Source organism: Arvicanthis niloticus, chromosome 7 (assembly GCF_011762505.2).
Source record: "Arvicanthis niloticus isolate mArvNil1 chromosome 7, mArvNil1.pat.X, whole genome shotgun sequence".
In the NCBI taxonomy this organism is placed as follows: Eukaryota; Metazoa; Chordata; class Mammalia; order Rodentia; family Muridae; genus Arvicanthis; species Arvicanthis niloticus.
In genome coordinates this window covers 32743438-32770387 of record NC_047664.1, presented here as the reverse complement: position 1 = coordinate 32770387, position 26950 = coordinate 32743438, and the positions used below count along the sequence as shown (strand labels likewise).

Below are 26950 nucleotides of genomic sequence, written 5' to 3'. Positions count from 1 at the left end.
AGTCCTATTAGAAGCATGGGAAGAAAAAAAGAAGATACTTGGTGTTGTCTTTGTGTCTTTCCTTGGAGAAATAATCCTGAGCAAAAAGAAAACTGCCTGACAGGTGACCAGTCCAGAAGCCTCCTCTCCTAAGCCCACCCCCTCCCCCCAGCCACTGCCTCCAAAGCCCCAAAAACTCCTGCCCAGGGTGTCTCCACACAGTGAGAAGTAACACTCAGCAGGCATTAGCAGGGTCTTGATGCAGATGCTCACACCCCCAGAGACCCACACAGTCTGTGAATTCAGTTGAACTTCAGTTGTCTCATCTTCATGGTTGGGAACTTCCTCCAAAACTTTTTGCCGTGAAAGCCCTCTAACCCTGAGAGATTGGGCCCTCCTTTTGCTCTTTGCTGGTGCTCTCTTCAGAAGTGTGTGGCCCATGGTTGATTCCCTCACCGTATCCAGCACATCTGCACCATAAACACTGGTCACAGTGTATATATTTGTTCTGATTTTATGCTCGTTCTTGAACTGGAACATGAGTCCAAGCCCTGTCTTCTCTACATACTACACTGTAGATTAGTGTATTCAGATTTATTTATTCACTGAAAGACATGGAAGAATGGCAGCTGGAGAAAGGACTCAGGGGATAAGAGCCTTGCCACCAGGCAGAACGTCTGGGTTTAATTCCCAGCAGAACATAATGGCTCACAAATGTCCACAGATTTAGTTCCAGGGGCTCTGATACCCCCTTTTCTCTGCAAACACCAAGTATGTATATGGTGCCCATATATACATATGGGCAAAACACTCAGACACATAAATGATGGAAAGCTACAGAAAAGTCCCAAAGGAAGCATTTGCCAGTGCCGGGGAAGAGGTGGTTGGACAGCCTTCCTTTTTAACTATGTTACTGTTTATCTGTATACTGGTTCCATTTACAATTTCAGTCTGCTTCTGTGAAGGAAGAATATTTATGTTCTATTTATGGAGGGAGAAGATCTGATTCAGCTGACCAGCAATCTCCAGGGTTTGCCCCTAACATCTCCTGTGAAGAGTCACGAACTGTCTTCCCTATTTAGAAACAGCTCAGATCTAGATGGTCTTTGATGCCCAGTGGCCTCCAGGATAAATAAAAACCTGTGATTACCCTAGGGAGTGCTCATTTCCAATTTTATTCCTTAGCGGTTGACTAAACAGTGCATGCAAATGAGGAACCTGTACCAGCTTTCCCAGCCAAGGCTGAATCTCATTATGAAGCACTTCAAACATAGAAATGGATTGCACATGGTGCTCTCTTGACACAGAATTCAAGCAATACTTCTGGGTGTCAGTCCTTCATAGAGTAGAATCCCTCCAAGGTTAGGGTAAAGGACAACCAAGTACAGAATAGAAAGAATATTCACTTTCCAGTGAGAGCATCTCACCATGTTCAGCCCTAAAGCGCTTTACTGTCCACATCACCGGAAGTTTCCAAGTAACAATGACAGGAAGTCTGACAGCGAATCAAAGAACCAGAGCACATGGAGTCTGTGCAGAGGCCGGGGCGTGGCCTCTCAGGCTTGCTTCTTTCCTTTTTGTTTTATTTATTAAAACGGAGGAAAACTGTCTCCAGCCTGAAACTTTATTAATAGTTACAGCTACATGACGAGTCCTGTCCCAGTTCTGAGGACAGAAACAAAATCTGAAGAAATAGGAATGGCGGAGTGGGGGTGGGGAGGAGCTCCCTGGGAGTCAGAGAATTAGGGAAGTAACTGCACAGTTTGCTGCTAATGCAGCTAAAGACGAAACTGGGAGGTGGCAACTTCAGATCTCACTTGGACTAGATCATTTTACTTTTAGGGGTAATTTAAGAGGAAAGCAAAGTTACTTCAAATGCAACAGGGATCGATGGACACTTCCTTGCTCTCCTCACTGGTCCAGTCTGGACTAATCCTGTGCAGTTCTCCCAGTGCCATGAGAACACCATATCCGTACCAAGTTTGCGTGGTCAGAGGCAGACCAACCTCCATGGGTTCTCAGCCAGTGATGAGCAGAGGCAAGACCAGCGCTGCACAGTGAGGAACATGTACTCTTCAGCGTCACCGCGATGCGTTTCAAGGCAGCTTATTAGCAAGAATGTTACATCTTTTGTAGGACATAAAATTTTTTTTAAATTACTTTTGTAGGACATAAAAAAAAATTAAATTATTTTACTCTCTACCATGTTTGTAAACACAGGCCAAAGAGGCACATGCTATCATTTCTCCTTAACATCCAAGAGCCTCTGTTTCTCTGGCTACAGAGGGTTGAGTTTCTTGCTTCAACCCTGAAGATAGAGACTATGAAGAGACGACGGACTGGGCTTGGCAGCTTTGAAGTCTTTGCCCAGCTGCTCTGGTAGCCATTGTTCCTGAGATTCCGGCTTCTCAGTCCATCTGGCTCCTTGAACCTGGTCACAAGCTTCTTCATTACAGTGTATAGTGTTAGCACACAAGTGTCCTGTCACCCGGTATCAAGCAGGCTCTATTTTGTCACCTAGAAGAGAAGGGTGAATAGATTTATAATAAATATAATGTAAATTTCCATTATAATGTATCCATTTTTTCTCTTGGTTGACACTTTCCTTCACCCATACAGTAATCTCCTTGACTTGGAAATCGATGTTTCATAGTAGTCTCTATTTTCTCACCCATCTGACGGCTGCCACGGTTGTGGTATGTACTGGATTCTCATGAGCACTATGAAAATGATGTTTTACATAGAAATGGCTTCTTAAAATCTGCTTCAAGGGATTTTGAGTTTGAGGTGTTATACCATGCAATGTGGATCTCACATATGTAAAAATGGACAGAAGTATGTATTGTGAAAATTTCTGTAATACAAAAGGCTGTATGAAAGTAAATAGTACCTTACAAAGGGAGCCAAATGAGACCCAGAGCCTTGGACCTTCCCTCCTGTAGTTACAGGCAACAGTAAATTCAAACAAACAAGCGGAATACCCTTATCTGTAATCAAGAAGCTATCCGCAGTTGGTACCTGGTTGCAAAGAAAGAATTAGTTTTCCCCAGTGGGATCTCTCTGAACACGTTGACCACATCTTGAGGTAGGCTCCATACCCAGGAATAGTCGGCCAATACATAATGAAGACAAAGGTAATTTTTAAAACATTTTTGTCTATTGCTTCGTTTGGACTTTTTTGTCTTATTGGTCTTTTTCTTGTATATTTTGGAATCCATTTTGTGTGTGTGTGTGTGTTTAACTTTTGTTTTGTTTTTAATGTGTGTTTCTTGTTTTTTTTTAAGAGAAAGAAAGGGTATAGAGTTAGGTGGGCAGGGAGGTAAAGAGAGTCTGGGAGAAATGGGGAGAGGGGAAACTATAATCATATTTTATGAAGAAAAATGATATTAAATGAATAAATAAAGCACAGCACAATAAAGAAAAGAAAACAGAAAATGAAATCATAACTCATGGTTAATTTTCAAAGCAGTGGTCTATTTGAACGTGGTCTGCCATCCAGAAAGGAAGCAGAGATGAGTCAAACTCCTTGGACATTGGAACACCCAAATTTCCCAACATCCTTTGATCCTTCCATCCCAAGACAGCCAGGTGGCATTCCTGCTGTAGCACATTAGTCAAGGCCAGTCACCTTTGTAAGCATCTAGAATAAGTCATTTTATCCACTGCACTTTAGCAGTCCCACAGAGTAGTGGGCACCAGATGACAGTCTATGCTTTTGTGCATCAATTCTAAATCTTCACAAAACTCTGGGAACTACTTTATAACATCCCTTCCCATTTATGCATGTGGGAAAAAGAGACATAGAGGGATGCAACTGTGTGTGCAAAGTCACAAAGCAGGCTACTGTGCAGTGGTGTGGGATACTGTGGGAAGGGCTGTGCCACAGGCGGCAGGCTTTCAAACCTCCTGCCCCTGCCGGGGGCAGGCTCTCGAGAGCACTGGGGCTTGTTTATTGTGCCCTTAGCTCCAGAATTCTGAGGGTGAGCTTCCTGGTTGTTTTTCCATGATCCGAAGAGACACTGAGGCTGAACTTCACCTGGGAGGATAATTAATCCTTTGTGGGAAAGCCAACCAGGTCAGTACCTGACCACTTCTGTCAGGTTTAAGAGCATGAGTTTAATCCAGAACACCTGCTGACAGGACATTTGTCTCCACAGAAACTTTCTAAAGGTACTGCTGTGCCACTGGTTGAAGGACTAGCCCTGATTCCAAAAGTGGGGACCACAAAGCCACCACCAGCTCCATGAGAGTCTGATGGCCCATCTAGCTTCTTTTGGCTGAGTCAGTGGAAAATACATTTATATTTGGCGAATGCCAATATAATTGGGCTTTTTAAAATTCCAGAAGACTTAATTGCAGAAAATCACTTGAATTTAAATCCTTTATTGTCTTTTTCCTCCCGCATCTTGAGGCTGAGCAATGAAATGAGACCAATCTAGAGTTTAATGAAGACTAATTCCCACCAGAATTCAGAGCGCATCTTTAAAGTGCTCTAAATCTTCTGTTCATGAAACTTTGCCCAGCTGACTGCAGGGGCCACAGCCTGTTTCTAATTTACACGTCTTACTCTATTCAGGAGACATAAGGAAAGAGAACCAGAAAATAATGCCTCTAGAATGGTCACAGTTCCTAATCTGTCCTGTACAATGGTCAGTCATCCTCTGTCATTACTGGGAGAAAGAGCAATTTCTCTCCTACAGAGGAACATTAGCATCCCCAAGGACCTCTTCCAGGATGCAACATAGGCAGGCTTTGCCTTAGACCCCAGGACAGCACTGATACATGCAAGCCAGCACCTCCTGTTACCCCAGGGAGTGCTCATCAGCCAAGGATGTCAAATGCAGTGCAATATGCAGATCAAGTCAGGGGTTCCTATTCTCAAGAAAATCCCATGGCCTTAAAGGTTACAAATAAAGAATATATTTAAAAAATAACATAATAGGCTAGTGTAAGTATGTCCCAGTATTGCATGGCACTGAAAGATCTCAATTATTCCTCCATGCTCAATGACAGTTCTCCTGAAGACACATACATGTTGGCTTTCTTGTTCTCTTCCTAGCATCGTTCCCAATTAGTGTTTTAATTAGGTAATATTTGTCATATGTATGGGAAATTGTGTTTCTGTTTAGGGGAAGGAGGAGGAAGAGTGGATAGTTAGGGAGAAGAAAATAAACCAAGACCCTTTGGACATTTTCTGTTTTCAACTTGGAGTTTCCTACTGTGTCAGAATCATAAGATTACAAAGGCATTTATCTGAGAACTGAAATGATGAAAGATTTGTAGGAAAGACATCTAATAAGACAATAAGAAATACTTCATAGTGATATTTCATTTTAAATATGCATACATTTTATCAACTACATTAAACAGCTGATGCCATGTTTCTCCACTATTACCAGCATCAAGGAGACCTACAATGATTAGGTTCTGGATACTTAGTTAAATGATAAGCTGGTACATCTCCCTCCCTTAGAATCTCATCCTCCAGCTCTCATGTCATCTGGACATCCACAAGCAACCAAAACTCAGGCATTTTTATGTGGAAAAATAATTCGCTGATTCCATTTTTAAAATATTTACTCAAAGGTTTATCTCCGTATACATGGAATTCATTTCCTCGTAAACCTAAAAGTCCTCTGGCTTCTTCAGGACCTGACTGGTGTCTTCACGTAATGATGTGAGCTGCAGAAGCCCTTGGATAGACCTTCTTCCTGTAAGGGTTAATGATTCTCAGAGCCAGACTCAACGTGGGTGACAACAAGTGGGAGACTTAAACACTGCTTTTTGGTTGGAAGGTGGTTAGAGCAGAAAATACACACTTGTTTTTATTCTTGAAACTTCCAGGAACATGAGATGTGGTATTCCGTAGCATGTTTACAAGATTACTCTCCGTGAGTACACTTAGGTGAGACAGTCCATCTAACGTAGGGGTGGGGTACACTACAATCACACCTAATCGTTACTACTTATTCCAGGCTTATGGTGTTTATTTGAAAACATCAAACTACATTCTGATGGGAACAGAGAGCTGGGAAAGCAAAAATGTACCCAGGGCTGACCTCTCAATGAAATTCCTTGTGATCTCCTGGGATTCTCAGGCTGTGTGCTTCTACACTTTAGAGGACAACCCCCTCTGGGAGGGAGACTCTAGGACATTTCTACCTTGTTTAATGGGGGGCATGCATAAAGTGCCTTCATTCCCACCTTAATCAAGTTAGGAAAACACTGATGTAGGAAACACAAAACAACATACCAATTTTTGTGATAACCAGGAGGCTGAATGATTCTAGAGGAGTGGAGAAGTCTGTAAGTTCTTTCAAGGAAGCCTTGAGGGTCCTCAGAGAAAGAGATCAAAGAGGTGAGGAAGTCCCTGAGGACAGGCAGTAGACATGACCAAGCCCTGGCACTTTCTGGACACATGGCCTTAGTATTGTTCTATAATTTCTAATATGCTGAGGTTGTAAACAATAGCATACTACCAGAAAATGTACATTGAGATTAACAGGTCAGGAGACAACTGCCATTGAAGATAGACCATGTGTGTCCATTATTAAAAGAAGGGCCAGTGCTGGCCACTCAAGGCCACTGGAGGAAACTAGCCTCTAGTCAGACAGCATAGAGAGGGCAGCGGGTCTGAACAGTAACCTTTGCTGTGGTTTCTACTGGAGGAAGAAGCTGAGGGATGCAGAGCATGATTGACATTTCAAGGACTGGGCTGGTTACAGAGCATGTTACCCTGAGGTGAACAGGCCGCTGGAGACTGGTTGTGAATGTCTCAGGAAGAAGAACTCATTTAATTTGAAAAACTTCCCTTATAGGTGACTTGTCCCTCTACGCAATAGCCATGCCTTTTAGGGTTAATCCCAGATGTTACCGTATGTGACTACAGAAAATAAAGCAAAGGGGTCACAAGAGGATATTGGCCGAAGCTGTACATGCTTGATTTACATCAGCTCTTGCCAGGCAGTGTGTGGTGACATGAAGTACAGGCTCTAAGACCCTCTCTCCAGGTCCAAATTTCCCCCTCAGAATTTCTGTGGTTCTACCAAGTGATAAGGAGAAAACAGGGCACTTCAACTCCATGCCCACAATAGGGACAGGTGACAGCCTCCCCCTTTGCAGAGAATTCAGGCTGTAATGTAGTCTTGTTCCCTGGGAGGCTTCACCCTGCACCTTTGATAAGGGTGAAATGAGTTATACACTGTGTTCCAGGAGGAAGGCTGGAAGCAAGGCTGTCTCTGAGCCAGGCAAGCTTCCCACAGCCAGCAGTCAGGCAAAGAGGGGATCAGCTTTTGCTCAGCCTGCTCACGTCTCTATAATTCACTAGAATATTTAACAAGGCCTTTTGGGCCCCACATCAACAGAAACATGTAGTATGCTGTTTTAAGCTCTCCTGCCTTCAATGCAGTAGTGAGCAAGCTCCATCCAAGAAGAAGACAATGGTGTTAGTATTCCTTTCTACCTTTACTGTCTGTATCTTCAAGAAGAGGACACAACTCAGTAAACTTTGCCACAACCAAAAAGGGATAGAGAAAGGCAGAAACCACAACACCAAAATCTCTAGTCAGTAAGCAAAGGACAGAGGGCATACCAGCCTCAAACAACCCTGATTGAATTCACTGTCAAGTGAAACTGTCCTTTCATCAGTAATGTTTACTGATGAAAACTGTCAGTAGATTCTCAGGCTTGATAGATTGCTTATATTTCTGACCCAGTAGAACGAATATTTCTTGCTTGGTTATCAGTATCAGTGTAAGTATCAACTGATTCTTCCTATCGTTGAAAAATATATAATCTTTAAGTTACATGTTAGAGACCATTTTAAATGTCCATGCAAGTATAATTTTTAAGAAAGTAAGCCTCATTATTGGTAAAATGGAGATTCTTTTGTAGGCTGAACTTTTATGTTGAGGTCCAACTGCTTTGGAGTTAGATACAATGTCTTTTTATCAGGAATCCAGCTAAAACAAGTATTAGTTCTAATCTCATACAAGATAGGATTCTGACACAGAGGTGTGGGTAGTTGAAAAAGGATTCGAGGAGGCACTGGGGAAGATGGCTGTCCACAAGCCCGGGAGTAAGGCCTTGAAAGGAACCAACCTGCCTTTGCCTTGGTCTTCCACTCCCAGCCTTCAGAAACAAAAGATGACAACCAAGTCCAGTTGTTTAAGTCACATGGTTCATGGATAATTGTTACGGCAGCCTGAGCAAACTGGTAAAGACATATATTAACTCTTGTCTGTGGAGCCATTGTTTACATTCACTTATGCATGTAAAATCTCATTTCCATGCTGTGGAATATGATAGGTGATCATGGAAGATCATAATTTATACAAAAGAAGCCTGTGAAGTAAGGTCCTCTGGTTAGAAATATTTCTAAATATACAGTTAACAAACCAGTCTTGAAGGCTTTGTGGCTGTTAATCTAATACAAAAGGAATTTATTTAGGAATTTAGGAATTATTTCAGACATTGCCAAATAGTTAAATATTTGATATTACATAAATAAGATTTCTTTACCAATCCTATTACCTAGTCTATTAAAATCTTCAATGCATTCACTGGAGAGGAAGAATGCACATAGAAGAAACTGGAGACTGAAGTAGTTGAGTTTCTCATAATGTTACAAAGTTTCTAGATGGGTGTGTTAATGAGCATCTAAATGATAACCCAACAAGGCCCCTGTTTTAAACTGGATCACAAAGGCTTCAAAAGGCCCATGAGTTAAAGACTTGTCCCCAGAATGGTGCTAATGAGGAACGGCCAGACCTTTAAGAGACAGGAACTAGTGAGGTGTTTTGAAGTTATTAGCATGTGTCTTTAAAGGGGATAATGAGACCTCAAGGTCCCTCCTCAATCTCTGTTCTCTCCACCTTGAGACATGAGTAGTTTTCTTCTTCTTGCTCCTCCTCCTTTTCCTCCTCTTCTTCCTCCTTTCCCCCTCTCCCTTCTCTTACTCCTCTTCTTTCTCCTCCTCTTCCTCCTCCTCCTCCTCCTCCTCTTTCTCCCATCTGACCACAGCAACTGGACCAACTGATCAGAGATTAGATCCTCCAAAACTGTGGGTCAAAATAACCTTTTTTTTCTTTACAAGTTGAAGTGGAAGTTCCTGGTTGTGTCATATGATGCAGATTCATGTGGTGTTTTGCTGAGGCAAGACACCTGAGAGGACATGTGGTGTTCGGAAAGAGTATAAATAGGACTCAATGAACAGTGACAGGGTACTTGCATAGCTTGCCTTGCAATGCTTCATTGGTCTCACATCGTCACTTCGTTTCAAGAGGCACCACCAAGAACTACTGGCATCCTAGCTGATTCTGGTCAGCTGTTTCCATGGATGTTTCTGCTGGTTGCGCCACCTCTGTGGATTCCTATTTGGTATCCTGACACTACTGAACTGGACTGCTGGTATCCTGACAATGGAGATTGGAATTGCTCCAAAGAGCTACTTCTAAATGGGTCCACATCTTTTTTCTCCTACCTTTGGACAGTGGGCTAGAAGATGAAGGGGTAGGGCAGCGAAGCATTTGAGAACCCTTATTAAAGTAGGTTTTGAAAAATCTCAGTCTATAAAAAGTTGATGATCCCAGTTACTTTTTATGACATGGAAAACTAACAGACAATGTTGAAATTATAGTCTTATGCTTTTTCACAAGTATGAAGCCATTTTGACCCCTTATTCCACTAGAAAGGCAAAATACACTAAACTAATAAATAATAAAAGCATGAATGATATTAAAACGCTAGAATATAAACTCTATACTTACTGATTTGTACTCCAAGGATTTTAGCTGGGACTAAGAAGCATAACTTTTATAAGAAATTCTAGGGCAAAACTTCTGGAAATATTTTCTAATGAAATGTTATAAAAGGAGCTGCCAATCAAACAGTTATGAAGTGTTTCCAGTAGAGGACTATGGATATTTCTGGAACCAATACCTGGGAATTATCTCCAAAGTCATAAAAAATAAAATATTACCCCCAAAATATTTAAGAAGGTACAATCTACAGTTCTGATCTCCTCCTCCTCCTCTTCCTCCTCCTCTTCCTCTTCCTCTTCCTCTTCCTCTTCCTCTTCCTCCTCTTCCTTCTCTTCTTCTTCCTCCTCTTCCTCCTCCTCCTCCTCCTTCTCTTCCTTCTCCCATCTGCCCACAACAACTGGACCAACTGATCAGAGATTAGATCCTCCAAAACTGTGCATCAAAATAACCTTTTTTTTTCTTTACAAGTTGAAGCGGAGGTTCCTGGTTGTCATATGATGCAGATTCATGTGGTGTTTTGATGTTTGGAGAGAATACAAATAGGACTCAAGAGGTCTCTAGATGTGCAATATGTTTAAAATAGAGTCAAGTAAACACTGAGGTTTCACAGTGCTCTGTGAAATCTAGGAAGATGGGTAGATACAGGGGCGGAGGACAGTGACAGGTGGTTGAGGTACAGGTGTTAGCACTAATCACAGAAATGACAATATTCAGAGAACTTATTGATCACAGGTTCACCCAAATCTGTGAGTTCCTTTACAAAGCTTTTTACATTTGGAATAACAAGTAAACAAAGTTGGTCAAGTTACATAAAAGTTCATAAAGATGACGATTAGAGTTGCTATCAGTATCAGATACCATTGGTCCTCTTTGTGCCCGGACAGAGCAGGCCATCCCCCAGCAAGTACAAGGCCAACAAAACAAAGGACTCTTGTCAGAAAACATGTGCACTCTCATATAGGGCAGACATATAAAGCAGACACATTTCTGAGCATGCTAAGCTCAAAATCAGGTGTCTTCTATACATACCTCTTTAAAACCTGGCCAGTGGGAGTGCTTCCCCATGGAGAATTTACTATTATATTGAGGAAGTTGGTTCTAGGTCATCTGAAAGGTTGAGTCAGAGTGACTCAGGCACTCAAGTTTGTTCCTTATTTGAAACAGAAAAATCAGTTGAAAGAGCTTTGGCAGTCGTGAGTGAGACAGAAGCTCCCACCCCTATAGATGTGTGTGTGTGTGTTTGACCCTAAAATGCCTGCTTAGAAGAAACTCTGTAGGAGTGGTTCTGATGCTAAGGTCCTGTTCCCCAATTGGTTCTTTATCTGTCAGTAAAGAAAGCCATGGGCCAATTGTTGGACAGAAGGGATAGTCAGGACTTCTGGGTCCCAAGAGGAAGCAGAGAGACACAAGGGAGGAGAGGGGAGTTTCTCCATGCTTCTGATGGAGAAAGGATGAAGAGCTATGTGAGGTCTCAGAACTGACCGGTCAAACAGGTTGCTCCTACAGGTGGGTGGTCCAAGCATTTAGCAGGTCTAGCCACTAAAGTTTAGAAAAGGTGGGAGGTGTGGAGCTGAGAGTAATGATAAGGGCACATTTTTCTAGGTGGGAGATAGCATCGCCCAACAATTGTGTGGAGAAGGCAAGTTGAAAATGAACAGCAATGTGTGTTTGTTTTATCCGTGAATTCAAGGGAAGCTGGGCGGGGGCTAGTAGCTAGGACTGATCATGGAGCTTAGGCAGGGTAGCACAAAATGCATGCTACACCTTCCCAAACAAGAAAAATAAGGTTTTCAAAGAAACTAGATATGTACCTTAATCATGACAAAGACACGTTGCAAATGCTTGTCTTCTGTTGTCTGTTGGAAGATTAGATTGTGCCAAACACCTTCCTAGTTAGTGATACAGCACCCCATGAAACAATCCCACTCAGCTTTGGGCTTAGGACTCCCACCCAGCTTTGGGCAACATTCAAAACATTTAATCTGGAGAATTAGCCCCTTCAAAACCTTCTGAGGTAAGAGAAGAAATTTGAAACAGTTATGATGGATGAAGCTGACACAGACTTGGATTGGTAAAATTTCTTACCAAAAATCTCAGAAACCAGAGCCAAAAGTCCATGTGACAAATAAAGAGTACCCACTACTCCCGGGGATGCTGGCAGGTGTTAAGCATCCTTAAAACTATCATTAAACTATTATTGACCAAAATGCTATGTTCTTATTATAAGTACTCTTAATATTTGCTTGCCCATAAATAAGGGAAGATGCTGAGGAATTGGGCAATCTGACTTCCCATTTCCCATTAGTAGTTCTTGGACTCCCCCTTATAAGAGACTGTCAGTCAAACAGTCATCCAGGCTACCCTGGTGCCAGCACCAGTTATCCTGAACACACTCCACAGATCCCTTGAGAATAACACAACAGTTGCAGCTGCTGAAGGCGCAGCCTGAGCCAGGCCTGTTTGAAACAGTTTGTACCAGACATTTGGCTATTACAAGCCTTGGTGAACTCTAGATGACTCTGCCATTTCCACCTAGGTCATAACCTAGCAGAGGGATGGTTTATCTGGTGTAAGGAGGCAAGACTGTGATGGATCTGAACAACCCAATCTCCAGCTATACAGGCAGGATGGTCAGCTCACTTAGTGAAGTGACTGAGAGATTCTCTCTGGTGCTGTCCCTCCTGGTGATGTGACATTAGAGTCCAAAGAGACAATGTGGGGGGGGAGGCTGCTCATATAAAGAAAAAAAGCAACAAAAGTAAAAAACATTGATAAGAGTAGATGCTAGACCAGTCGTAAGCAATCAGCAAGCATGACCATGAATGGGCTACTTGACAGCAAGCAGATGCTTTCAAAGTAGCCAAGGCTAGAAGAAAGTGAACAGTGAAAGTAGAGAGATAGCAACTGATAGTAAACAGCTCAGGCACCAGTCCAAGAACTGTGATGTTGGCCAGCGTTAAGGGGTAAGGAATCCCAGTTTCCAGGCTAATACAAAAGCTCTAACGTGGTAGGGCTATGGATTCTGATGCCCAAGGCCTTCACGGAGATGAGGCATTGCAGGGTGCCACCTGCTACTGCCTTTGCCTGCCTACTGCTGCTGCTCCTGGCTCCCAGACAGTAAAAGAAACAAAGGCTGCTAAAGAAAGACACAGAAGAGCTGCTCATTGCCCACCCACCCACCCACCGTTCTCCACCCTGGGAAACACAGACTGAGGAACCCCATTTGTGTACCAAAAATTCAGAAGCTCTTAGTGGGAGGAAGAACTCCCATACATGGGTGTGTTTACACACTAAAGGGGGTTGGCAAAGTCCAGTGCCTTGTTTTGGGTCTAAGGGGAAAATGGCTTTGTCTAATTGTCTGTACCCACAGTCCTCTCTCAGAACAAGACTGAACCATCTAGGAGTTCCCCTTTGGAAAGATAGGAATCCTAGAGTCTTTCTCCACACAGTGAGACCGTGACTTGTCAGCATTCAAAGAAACATTTTCCATTCTAAAGCTCAGCCAAGTCATGACAACATGTCCTTCCTCTTGATAAGACAGAAGGGGATGCTCCCTGCTCACGTATCTTCCACATCCTTCACCTTGTCCCTGGATCAAAGCATGCAGGTGCTTGAGTATGCTGAAGCCATGGCACTGTGCTCTTTTCCCTTCGTGTAACACAGACCAATGTCTGTTTCTGTTTCCATGCCTCTGGCTTTGACCATTGCAAGTGGTATCTCTGCATCAGCTCCTATGCTGAGACAGGCTTCTTCGTGCAACCAGGAAGGTCTCTTCTGGCTAACAAACAGGCTCTATTCAATTCCAACCATAAACTAATTCAAAGCAATTCCAAACAAGACAAAACGGCATCCCTATGTTCTCCTGTGTGGCACAGACATTTGGGAATCACAGCTAGTCCCAATCTCATCTCTCTGTACTCCCAGTTCTCTCCCCTATTTAGGATAAAATGAGGCATCCCTTGGGGGTCTCCATCATCAAGCATTGTGTCTTCTTGCATTCACCTCAGTCTTCATATGATTATTTGTCTACCCAGATTTCTTTTTCCCTTCTATGGAATCAAATAAATGCATGAGAGAATATTGCAAGGGGCCAGGTCTCTGCAAATTATACCAGGAGGGTTCTTTTCTTCAGGCTTACCCTGTGTGAACACAAACTATTTTATAGACCATACACACTGGGTACCACTTTCTCTTGGCTGACTGTGACTTTAGTGTCCTCTGGGCTCTGAGGCACAGAAGCATGCTGACCATGGATTGAGCATATGCATGCAATTCATGATCTTCTTTCTTCATGGGACAGTTTTAAGTTTGAGAGTGAGGTGGATCATATTGGGCTGGATGAGATTCTCTTTTTCCTCTATAAACTAGGAATAATAGCACATTTTTTCAGAGATGCGGTGACATTTGATGTTTGCTAACCACAATCACTGCCTGGAACAAAACTAAACTCCCCAGCACTGTTAGTGAGTGGTCACAGTCAGGGGCCCTGTGTCAGAGTACAGTTGTAGAAACAGGGGTCTTTGACATTTACTAGCTATGTGACCCTAAAAAATTCATCCTTTAAGATTCAGTTTCCCGATCCATTAAAGGGGATGGTTACACTCCCCTTATGGGATAATCCATTTTAAATATTCTCTACTTATAAAATACTTTTTACCAGAAAGTAGTACACACGAAGGATCACACCTATAGAACAAACTGTGCTACTGTGTACTATGCAGCAGCAACAGCATCAGGCTTCTCATCATGACCCTCTCGCCTTAGCTTCTGTTTAGCTACTTTCTCCTTCTCATTTTTATTCCTCACTTCATTACACAGCCTTACTTACTGGTCTTTGCTAGTGTATTCACAGGCCCCATGAAATATGGCCTTTCTCCTGCACACTTGATAAGAACAAATGGAAGTGGTTTTGGTCTCTACTGCACAGCTAAAGAGTGTTCTTCACTGGATCAAGACAGCAGTTTGAATGTGTCTTTAGACCCTTGAAAAATGCCAGATGTTAAAGGGAATTGATGCTATGGTCAAAGAAGTAAGGTGTGTTCTCCAGATTAAATCTTTTCCATTAGATGAAATGAATTATTCTATCATATTAAAGCATTGAGACATGCCACAGTAAAGAAATATATCTGTCTAGTTAATCCACTTAATTAACATGAATCTATTCAATTATGTAATCTACTGATGTGTACAAGTGTGTTAGGAAAATGAAGGGCTATGATTTCTGACTTATTCTTTCTGTGTAGAGTGTGTGTGTGTGTGTGTGTGTGTGTGTGTGTGCGCGTGCGTGCGTGCGTGCGTGCGTGTGTGTGTGTGTGTGTGTGTGTGTGTTCTAAGGCATGGAGAGTATTACAAGCCTTTCTCCTCTTTTCTGTATATGCTCTGAGGAAGGGGAGGTGTACTGTACTACATGACTTCTCTCTAAAATCGCTCCCATTCTCACCTTCTTCCTGTCTGAGTTGGAGCCTCAGTCTTTCCCTAACTATTTACTAAACTGTAAAGAGTTTTGTTTCTCCTGGGCCTTTCCATCTTTTACTTCTACCTCATCCGAGAAATCTCTGGGGGATTGTATCCAATTATTTTCCTTCTCCCCATATCTACTCTGTTGGCTGCTCTCATTATGAACGCCCTTGCTTTGCTCACAAATCTACTCATCCCACCCCTCTTTGCACCTTTATCTTGTTAGCACTTCATGTGGGAGGGCTCATACCCTTTGCCATAGTGTTTCAGGCTCACAAAAGTCATGACTCCTACCATCTCCCTTCCGTACTGAGTCCTTAAGATGTGTAGTTTCAAAGATGCATCTTTTATTCCATGAAATCCTCACATCTTCACACACACACACCTACCACCACCACACCACACACATGCACATGTTCTTGAATATGTGATCCACAGAGCACACATTGAAACTATGGATCTAAAAGACAGAAGAATCCCTAAATCCTCAACACTAACACAAGTCCTGGGACACAGTTAGGTGTCCTATAAACATTTATGGAATAAACAAATAAACTGGATCTCGGCAGAGGTCTAGTTCTTTTCCAACTATCTAGTGTTCTGTTTTGTTTTATTAAAAACTTGTTTAACAGGCAGGACAAATTTGCCCCGTGGGCATGGGCATGGGCATGGGCATGGGCATGGGCATGGGCATGGGCATGGGCATGGGCATGGGCATGGGCATATTTAGGTTTATTTTCTCTTTGCTTCTTTAAGATGTATTTATTTTTCTCATAAATGTAGAAAGGCAGCCCCTGCCATTTAGCTCAGTTAATCCAGTCATAAAGATTGGCTAGCAGTTTAGTGCAGGATATTTAGACAAGGTGAGGAAGGAGAGCTAAAATTCAATCTCCCACAGTGAGGCGATGTCCATCTGCCTTGAACAAGAAGCTTATCCTGAAGGTACTCTTGCTATAAAGTACAAAGAGAAGCAGTGGGAATCAGCTATGAGCCCTAGCTTAGCATGCTTGAATCCCTGGGCTGCAATCTCCAAAATCTAGGTCAAGAGTTGGGTAAGATGGACGAGTGCCATATTTTCTTTAGGACTTACTGTTTAGCTCACAATGGGAAAATAGTCTAGAAAGAACACAAATAGAAAAACACTACATTCCACTAGATTGACAGAATCTCGTGAAATTCTCTCCTGTACTGAGAACAAAGTGGTTTAAATGTGGATTTTTGTGAGAACAGGGAACCTGAGGGAAATGAATAAGAAATATGGAGATGGTATTGAAGCTATAAGCAGCACTGTCAACATCAGAGTGAGCAAGAAGTGGCGAAGAAAGCTAGATGTTGTACCCAGTGAAGATTTGTTTTTTTTTTTATGCATACAAAATTTACAGTTTCAACTCAGGGACCCATGAAGTCTTGTGGAATTCTATCTTTTATTTTCTTTACTGACAGTCTCTCCTGTCCCCTCTCCTTCCCTTCCCTCCACTCATCCTTCTTGGAGCACCACAGCTAACAGGTATGAGCCCTCTCCCATCCAAGTGATACCTCTTCCCATTAAGACAATTTGTGTCCATGGGAATTCAGGCTATGGAGGACTTATTGACCACACATCTCACACCATTGTGCGAGGTCTCTGCAAGGTTTGGCTTTGGTTGTTAACTTGATGAAAATTAAAAGTATGTGAGTGATTCGGGGGGCTTATACCTCTGGGTGCCCAGCTAACATTACACATCTACATACTCTATGAATTGAAGTAGCACTTTATTGCTACTATCAATGGCACTGGGGCATCTGAATGTTCCCATTGCTTTTAATAGAAGAGAGAGAGAGAGAGAGAGAGAGAGAGAGAGAGAGAGAGAGAGAGAGAGAGAGAGAGAGAGGAAGAGGAGGAAGAGGAGGAAGAAGAAGAGGAAGAGGAGGAGGAAGAGGAGAAGGAGGAAAGGCCCTTGGGTAATGAGATTTTAAAGATAGTAATATTCCTTAAAATGCCTAGCAAGCATCTTGGGGTCCTGAACTTTTCTCTAGCTGTGGGTGCCTCTGCTCTATTCCAGTGACTCTCACAGGGGGCCCGAGACAACAATACAGACATCGGGATCATGTTCAAACAACAGCAAAAATGTTGTCCAACATTAGAAGCAATGAGTTTTAATGATTTTTAGTATTTGATTCCTGTAGCCAAATCATACTTGCTAGGTTAGCTTTCAGAACTTAGAACAAATTGTCATCTAGTAACTTATAATGATCTCAGCTTGAATGTGTTTCCTGCTCTTGGTGCACTTGGAATGTTCTGGGCTGTGTGTCAAGTGCATTCTCATTGTGTGACTGCCAGAGGGGAAAATGCCCATTGTCGTGGCGATTGCTATTTTTATTTAAATCACATTCCAACTTTTAGAAAGTCTTAAGGGTCATAAATGTGAAATGGTGGATAAAGTTGTTTTTTAAAGTACATTGCTTTCTTTTTTAAAAAAGCAATACACGAGCATAAGAGCAAATTTTGAAGAGCAAATTTAGAAAAGAAAACTAATTCCACACAGACATTTTGCTTAGTAAATACAATTCCCCTGTTCATTTTGGTGATTTTGCAGCTCTGTTATATAGACAAATATGTAGCTGCATAACCAATAAATACATTGATATATATGGGCAGATCACCTTGTACAAATCACATATGTACATGTCATATTGATAAAGTCTTTCTACACATGAATTGCTCTGTAGAACTACAGATACACACATATGCATTGCTAGTGTAACATGTGTACATTAATATCAAAGATGGTATCAGGACATGTAAATATATAGCTTTATTCAGTGAAATTTTAGGAATCGGCTCTTCCAAGATTAAAATTTTAGCATTTCATATTTCACAATGCTATTGATCACTATCAATTTAATGAAACTTCAAAAATAACCAAAACAATGACTAACATTTCATAGTTGGGAAAACAGATGTAAAGATATTCTCACTATAATTGACTGCCATAATGAAGTTGTTTCCTCATGAAGATTTGTATTTGGATAATATGAAAACAATCTGTTACAGGAATTATTTGTTTTCCCTTTCAGGATATATATTTTAGAACATAAATTGTTCATTCAAAGAGAATAGACACGCTTTGAGGGATTCTAAATGCATAATAAGAAATTATTTTATTGTTTATAAGATTGTTTGGTTGATATTCTATACTCCACTTCTCTGTATTCTCTATGAAGCAAACACAAAGGAATGTGTTAACATATATTTGTATATCTCTCTTAATAATAGGTGCTCAGTAGGGTTTGGAATTTACCAGAGAGCCAGACAGACTTTTCCGGGCTCTTTAGCTAACCAATTTCACACAAGCCATGTTTGCAGATCAAGAATGAGCCCTATCTCATGTCCCAGCCTTCTGCCTGTCTCCAGAAGATGAGAACAATCTTACCAGAGAGAAGAGCCCCATGTGGATACATCCTTTACCACAAAAGAATTCTGGAAGTTCTTGTCAGAGTCAAGTGATTTCAAGCCCCTAAGAAAGACTGGATCACAAAGGCCAGATTCTTCAACAGGGATAGTAGCAGCCTCCCCACAAACCAAGGGGCAGGGGACATATATAAAAAGCTTCATAAAGTTTAGAATGGGTGCGTAGGGGACTGGCATGCCCACGGGAGGATGGGAAATAATATTCTGGGCCATATGAAACAGGAAAGGGTGTGTCGATGTCCCGAGGTGCTACCTGGGAACCTTGAGGCATGGGTCTCAGGTCACAATGCCAGAGGATATGAGATAGTGGCCTGATTCGGGATTATGTGAAGAGTTCCAGGAGCCTGAGAGCACAGGGTCAAGTGGAATGTGTGAGGGAGAGTCAGTGAGTTTGGCAAGCACATACCTAGGACAGGGAAAAGAAGGGTCAGATGGCAAAATCAGAGAGGCATGGTCCCTGTATGAGAAAAAGTCAGCGTGAGAGTCCAAGTGTAGGATTGTGGTCCATGATTTGTCAGTATGTATCACCAGGTCTTCCATACAGCGTGGACCAAAAGAATTCCCTAAGAGGCTTGCCTTCCTCTTCTTCCTTAATCCCTCCAGCTACACCTACTATGTGGGCTAAAGCTCATGGAGAATGCCAGAATGTTACAGTTTAACCTCTCCCACTTACCTCATTGCTACCACCCCTAAATGCCATCCAACCAACCAAAGAGAGCAAATCTCTGCCGTAGAGGCTGGGAACCGGCCTGTCACAAGTACTGGTTTCCAGAGTCAAGCAACTTTCTGTGGCCTCAGATTCCTCATCTTGAGAAAGAGGATTTGGGAGCATGTTCTATAACGTCATAGTAAACATTAACAAAGAAGGCCGCAGATACCCCAGGGGTACATAATTCGAAGTGTGAAGTGCAAGCCATTTTCATCTTTCACAGAAGTCGTGTCATCATAGCAGCAGGTAATCAACATCCTTTCCCAGCACACTTGGGGATGAAGTCTTAAACATGGCCCAATAAAAGAGGCCAGGCAGTTGCTTCTTTCCTCAGCCAGAGTGTCTCCCAGCCTCCTCGAAAGTGGCTCAGTGCTCACCTCCTATGCCTGTGAAGCGATCCCTTTCTAGAAATCACATGGAACTACATACACAGCACTGGTGTGCATTCTTGCACGCTGGCTCCCTATAGTGTGACTGTGTTCAACTACTAATGAGTGCTCTCAATCCTTCTAAATATAATGAGTAGGCACGTAGATGGGTCATCTGCCCTGACAGCCTTTCCTGAGAAAAATTTGAGGACAAAGTGCATGAGTCACCTTCTGGGCTTTGCATGAGAGGAGACATGCATTTGTGGAGAACAGTGTGACAACCTCTAGCCATTCAAAAAATAGCAAAATCAATAGTCTATGGTCAGAAAACTTATCTTCCCTGTGGGAACCATGGTGCCTCTGAACAGCTTCTTAGAACAGGATCTAGGCTAATAAGACCAAAATGGTAACATGGGAAATTAAGAGGAATCAACAGATTCGTCCATTTCTCAAATATAGATATGTGTATGTGCACTTGAATACATACATGTACATTATATGTGTTAGTGCCTAGAAACATGCATAAAATTATTGAAACATCATGATTACAAATATACACAAAAAACCAGGCATTCGTGCATTCGTGAACAGGTACACACACACACACACACACACACACACACACAAATGTAGGGTTTAGTCTATGGCTTTCCTCAATCAAGTCAGCTTATTCTTCCTGCTGCCTGAAAATGCAACCAAAAAAAGACAAGAATGAAAGAAAATTTGCATTAACACTTAGAGATGTTACAAAGAAAAAGGATCCAACAACCAGTGAGAAAATCAGCTATTTCCAGAGCAGAGAGCCAGGTTAGGTGGTCTGCTAATGTCCTATTTTCCCAAGAGTCAGGACAGTCGTGGCTACTTAGAGAAAAGCTAAGAGCTGATCATAGTTGCTTACTTCCAAGTCTTGGCAGAGTGGTCTTCCCACAGCCTGGTTTTACTGCAGGTCCTAGAAACAGCTGTGATGTCATCACATGAGCTGCAAAGCTTGTGCTATTGGTTTTCCTTGATCGCCTTCTGAGATGCTTCCATGCTGTACATTTGGCATGAAACATAGAAGTACTTTCACTGCCAGACCCCTGCAAGCCCACTGGAGAGAGCAGAAAGCAGTTACTCAGATCACCAGGTGAGACATAATGATTTTGAACAAGTGTTAGTTTGTGGCTATTGAATGTATCGCTATATGCTGGACATGTGTACAGCAAGCATGGTATTCATGGCTTTTGTTTCAAAAATCATAAAAAGAAACAATACAATAATATATACTATGTATGAAACAAAACAAGGGCAGAATGAGCCTGTGTGAGTGTGTGTGTGTGTGTGTGTGTGTGTGTGTGTGTGTGTGTATTTGGTTAAGCTTTATCAACAGGGTCTCCTTTTCTTGGGAATATAGCAGAAAGAAATTCTGCAACTAGAGAAGGTTGCTGGTACATAATTAGAACAGGACTGAGTTCTACAGCATTGTGCCTTTTGACACAAGGGCCAGGATCTCTTGAGTAGGCTCCCAGCTTTCTGCTTCTCAGAAACCCCCCTGGGAGGACAGATAGGGAAGGTCATAGAAGAACATATGAGAAAATAACCACAGCAAGTTTCTCTGCCAGGCCCTGGCAACTGGTCTTGCTTGCAGCCTTCTCACCTCTAAGATATTTCTTTTAGGAAAAAAAAAAAAAAACAGTTTTCACCAAATCCTGATCTTTCTCTCCCCTTCCCTCCCATTTTCAAGAGAAACAAACCCAAATTGTATGTTTAAATGAGTCATCCTATTATCTAGCCATTGTGGACACGCAACATCTCTAGGGGTCCCATCTGTCCATTTGTCTGAAGACATAGGGCTCCGCTATACAGAGGCTCTCTATGTGCTTGTTAGTGGTTAATAGAACTGAAAATGGAATCCAGGCATATTCAGTTCCCCCCAGCACAGCTCTATGTCCAGCCTTGGAGTTTGGATCCTCAATACCCCTTCTCACTTGCCCCCTGAATTTATTTGACCATCCATGCCTGTTTCTTCACTTGAAAAATGAGGGTAGTAACTACAGTATTTGATACTGGGCAGCATTAGTGTGTGAGATGTTCTTTTCTGTGCTCCACACTGACCGCCTAGGGAAGATGTCATTAATAGGCAAGCTTGGATAGCAGAGAAATCCAAGCAACCCCTACATGGACAAGGGTGAGAGGCTGGGCTTAGTGGAGGGTTAGATGGAGGGAGATGTAGACACCCAGTGAGAATTTCACTGGCATCAGGAACATGGTTGGTTGGTGAACCCACAGGATATCAGATTCAGGTTTAAAGGCAGAGTGGGAACATGCCTTCTCCTTTAACCCATTTCTACCTGGACTTGATCCATGGCAAATAACCTTCCCTATAGAAAATGTTGCTAAAATGTTCATAATCAGAAAGGAGACAATCAGAAAAGGACCTTGTGCTCTGGTAACATCTCAGATCATCTGGAAATGGGAAGAGGGAACGCGATCCTCACGGAAGACAAACTGGCTTTGCAAATAAGAAAACATCAGCTGTTGAGTACAAGACACCAAATAAGTCAGACGATCTCTTCATGATGCTGCCTAGATTGGCTGGCTCTACTAATTGCTTTCAGAGCCTATATTTGACAAATTCTTGCACACTTGGGTGACAAAAGGGAAGACCAGTCAGAGCCAAGATTGTTGGGCAAGAAGAGGCACAGTGGTCAAGTCCCACTCAGAAGCAGGAAAAGTATCAAACCAACATAAACACATTCAAACAGGTGAGTCCCAATGGGGAGGTGAAAATTTGTGCTTCTGGAGGTGGAGAACAGCAGGCTAAGGTTAGAGTCCCAGACACTAGAGTGTTAAGTGTGGTGGCGAAGTCAACCACATAACCAGAAATATGCAGCCTCTCGTGTGTGTGTGTGTGTGTGTGTGTGTGTGTGTGTGTGTGTGTGTGTCCGCTGTGGGCTTGTGTGAATATATGTGTGTTTATGTTCAGGTGCATGTGTGTATGCACGTGAGCATGCATGCACATGAGTATGCACTGTGGGTCTGTGAGTGTGTGTATGTGTGGTGTTGTAATTTTAAGGAAATAAATGTTCAATTCTTGCAGATTTCGAGGCAGATACTTCCTGTACTGTGAAGTAGTGAATTGAGGCTCAAGGAAGTCATTTTGTCTTCCTAGAGTCTCAGAAAGATCTAGACCCCCTCAGAACAAGAGACTCGGCATCACGTATCCTCTAGAAGCACACAAAAAATTATCTTGGCTTAAGAGATTGGCAGTCCTTCAGACCCTCCATGTGGCCCCAGCTCAGTGGGCTGCTGGGTGTCCCACTGAAGGATTGGTGGGTTTGGAGCCGGGTCAGTACCAATGAAGAATCACGACTTATTCCCTGTGAACCATTATGTTTTTCCCTCTGTAATTACTTCATACTTGTTTTTGAAAAACTAATCCTTTTGTCATTTGTCATGGTGCCCCTTCCAACAAATCTTAATCTGGAAATAAATGACCCCTGTCCAACATAAGCCTGGTGCCTAAAGCACAGCAGGGACTTCTGCTTTGGGTTTGGTTCTGCCCTAGAGACTTGTCTTTTCTAACCAACCATTAAAAAAAAATCTGAACTAGGTCTCAGAGATGTTCAGCTAGTAAGCTCCCTTATAAAGAAATCAAAGACCTGCTTCCATCTCAGTGAAAGCCTGTCTCAAACAAAGGCTCCTCTATACCACCTGTCCTGAACCAGGTGGACAACTGATTCAGTGTTTTCTCTCGCCCAAACTCCACCTAATAAAGTAAAAGAGAGAGAGAGAGAGAGAGAGAGAGAGAGAGAGAGAGAGAGAGAGAGAGAGAGAGAGAGATTGGCAGTCAAGCTACAGATGCTGAGCAGCTCCAGGTGTGGGCCCAGAACAGACAGGAGACCACAAACACCCATGTTTCGTGCACATGATGACTTGTCCCAAGGTGCCAAGCCCAGGAGCGAGCACTGAAGTGCCTTTATCAGGTCTTTAAGAAAGGCTTAATCTCCCTTAGAGATAGGCTGCACTGGAAGCGAGGGTTTCAAAGGGCGCTCTGAGAATGAAGAACAATGTTCCTTCTGCAGAGCTAAGAACGGCAGAGCCTGTCTGCCACTTCAGCCTGTGCTAACGCAAGAACAGCTGCAGAGTCTTGGCTGCACCCACAGCAAGCTGATCGGAGCTTGTTGCCAGAAATTTAATGAGATACTTATACCCATCCCACAAGGAAACCTAAACAAGAAGGTTAGGCAAATGATTTATTTAGCTTTCTGGACTTAACCCCAGGAAAGCACATTGCCCATGATAGTGAGAAGCTAAGAGATCATGAATTCTTGCAAAACTGAAAGGTTGTCAAACCACTTGGTCAAGATTTGGCTCTGAAGATGGCTGCCGCTAGTGAGAGGCGACCCCAGCTTTGCTCTTCAAAAGAGATTCCAAGAAAGTGAACATGGGGTGCCCTCTTAAAACACAAGTAGCTTCCTGTCAGAGAAAACTCCTCTTTATAGACATGGAGCTTCACAGGCTTCTAAACACAGCCTTGCTTGTGAGACATACTTAAAGAAACGTCTGACTTTTTTTAGGCTAAACCAGTCCAAATTTTCAAGGACATTGTTGTTTGCCCCCCATATAAGAGCAGCTGTCTATTCCCATTGCAGACCAAAGCTCCTGAAAGATAAAGGATGAAGAGTAAGGTTGAAATGTCTTAGGATACCCAGGTTTAACCAAGGCTGTTGGGCAGCAGCTCACCAGGCCACAGAAAGCCAGGAGAGCATGTTGTCTGAAGGCTTTAGGGAATGAGATATGGAAATACATGTTGACTGTGGTAGAAATCTGAGGTGCTCTTCAGCCCAGGGTGTACATGTGGGGTGCTGGGGTGCTCAATCCCTACTGATGCTCTTGTCAGAGCACTTGTGACAATCTATGCAGCCTCCTGTTATCTGCCTGTCACCGTATCTGTCTCTTTCCTATCTGGGACACACAATGACTGATTTGTCGCCCTAGTGACTGCATCCTGCCCCCGTTGCAGGGTCCTCACCATGCCTCCTCATTCATGCTCAGCTTGCCTTCATGTCTGCTTTGGATTCATGGTCATAGCAGACCTCAGAAACAGAACATTGACAACCCTGTTGCCCACAAAGCAGCTTCAGCAAGCAGGGTACTCAAGCTGCCCAGGCTTGACCCGTGGCTCTCAGCAACCAACCACGTTTTCAGGGAGCCATGTAATTTGCTTTGATATCACAGTCTTGGATTAAAAATATTAAAAGGCAGTATATGGAAAGAAGCTGGCACACAGTACAAAAGCACAGAGCCCTGAGGAACTGCCCCAGTTTCCCCCACTCTTCATCTTTAAGAAGAAAGCCTGTTCAATTACACATGAACCACTTCATACTCCCATTCTACTGACAGGCTCTGGATTTGTTCCGGTGTCCAGAAAGTCCCTTGGCCATAGGCACAGCAGCAGCACCTTGAGTTGTGTAAAGAACTGTGAAAGAGTTGTGAAATCTGTACCAGGTTGTCATCTTACTCAGGTATGAGCAATGTTGTCAGGAGAGCGTCTTTAGATCTGTGCCTACTCTAACTAATAGAAATTCCCAGACACCGTACCTTAACAATAAAGTTGGGACACATGTATGAAGGACCCAAAGCATCATTCCTTACATCAGGGAACAGATTATTGCCACAGCTGTATCTACTGATCAAGGGAACTACACCTAGGGATGTCACCCACAGGATTATGTGTCCTGCCTGTCACAATAGTACAGAAGAGGCAATGGGGGGAGGTAATTAAGCAGCTTGCTCAAGGAAACAAAGCTAGTAAGTCCTAGAGTCTAAAATGGGACCTAAACATACTGTCTCTGTGTCATGGGTGGTAGCCCGTTGTTATAGAATATTTGTAGATTGAAATCTGTAACTAATATTTGGGGGTGGGAAGAAAATAAAGGCTCCTTTAGAGTTATTTCAACATCTAAAGGAGATCCTAAATGTCAATGAGCCTGGTTCTGTATCTTAGGCCCTTCAGAGGTCAAACATTTACATTCGAGGGGCAGGTTTGAGATAATCTCTGTATATGGCTCTTGCCTCAGCCTCCTGAGTGCTGAGGTTTCAAAGGCTGGCCACTAAGGACAACCTTCAAACACATTTGTAATTGAAATCTGTATTCCCATATTTGTAGATTCACAACTGCAGGGAGATCCCTCATAGCCTATACATTGTTTCTCTAATAGGTAACATTTTACAACACTGCAGCTCAACTCATAATCTAGATACTGACATTGGTGAAAGCCACAAATCATAACACCACTGTTCACTTGATTGTCTAGTTCTAGTACATGTGTGAACTCCTGCAACTCTGCCACAGGAACACACACTTTTTGTGATAGACGGTTTCTCATTAGCTTGGAAATCACCAAGCAGTCTAAGCTGACTGACATGTGAGTCCCAAGTATTCACCTCCCCAGCTTTAGATTACAAACATGCACCACCATGCCCAGCAGCGGTTTTGTTTATTTTTGTATTTGATTTTTTGGTTGGTTTTCCACGCACGTTTGGGAATCGAACTCAGACCTTCAAACTTGCAAGGCAAACATTTTACCAACTGACCATCTCTCTAGCCACAGTAAAGATTTCTCCATACTTAGAAAGTCTCCATATGGGCATCTGTTAACCGGCAGCTTACCTTCTGGAGAATTCAGCCGGTGGGAAGACATAAAATACACAGCTAAGATGAGTTTCCGACAGTACTGAGAGTCATCATGAAAATAAAGCAGCTAAGGTGGGGAGCTAATGGATAAGCATGGAGGGTATGGTTTAGATTCAGCCACTGGCACAGAAAGGACAATGCAAACACTGCCTGGTCTCAATGTTTGGATACCCTTGGAAACTGAAGCCTGCTAGTAAATTCAGAAGAAGAAAAAAAAAAGCCTGGTTTCTAATCTTGTCCTGACCTTCAATAGCTGTGCAAGTTCAGACAAATCATTTCTACAATTTCAGTTTTCTATGTAAAATAAGTGTAGTCATGAAACATGGAATATTTTATGAGTTCTAAGGCTGAAATGTAAACTAAAGTTGTCTGCAGCAGAACCAGTAAAGACTGCATGTTGGCAGAAAACATTTAACTCAGCACTTCAAATCATGTCATATCTCAGACATTACACCCAAAAGTCACCCTGGACATAGTTCTTGTCACTAAAAAAGCCAAGAGTTAGACTTAAACATCCCCATGCATTCACACACATACACACACATG

The 26950-nt window shown here is 42.6% G+C and overlaps 1 long non-coding RNA gene across 1 annotated transcript; it reads right to left on the bottom strand.

The window, feature by feature from the left end:
• Window positions 1–1138: 1138 nt before the first annotated feature.
• Window positions 1139–26515, bottom strand: LOC143442958 (uncharacterized). The gene is made up of 2 exons (XR_013111583.1): window positions 26381–26515; window positions 1139–2496 (listed from the first exon to the last, which is right to left on the bottom strand). It is a non-coding gene; the product is annotated as an uncharacterized LOC143442958 (long non-coding RNA).
• Window positions 26516–26950: the final 435 nt, after the last annotated feature.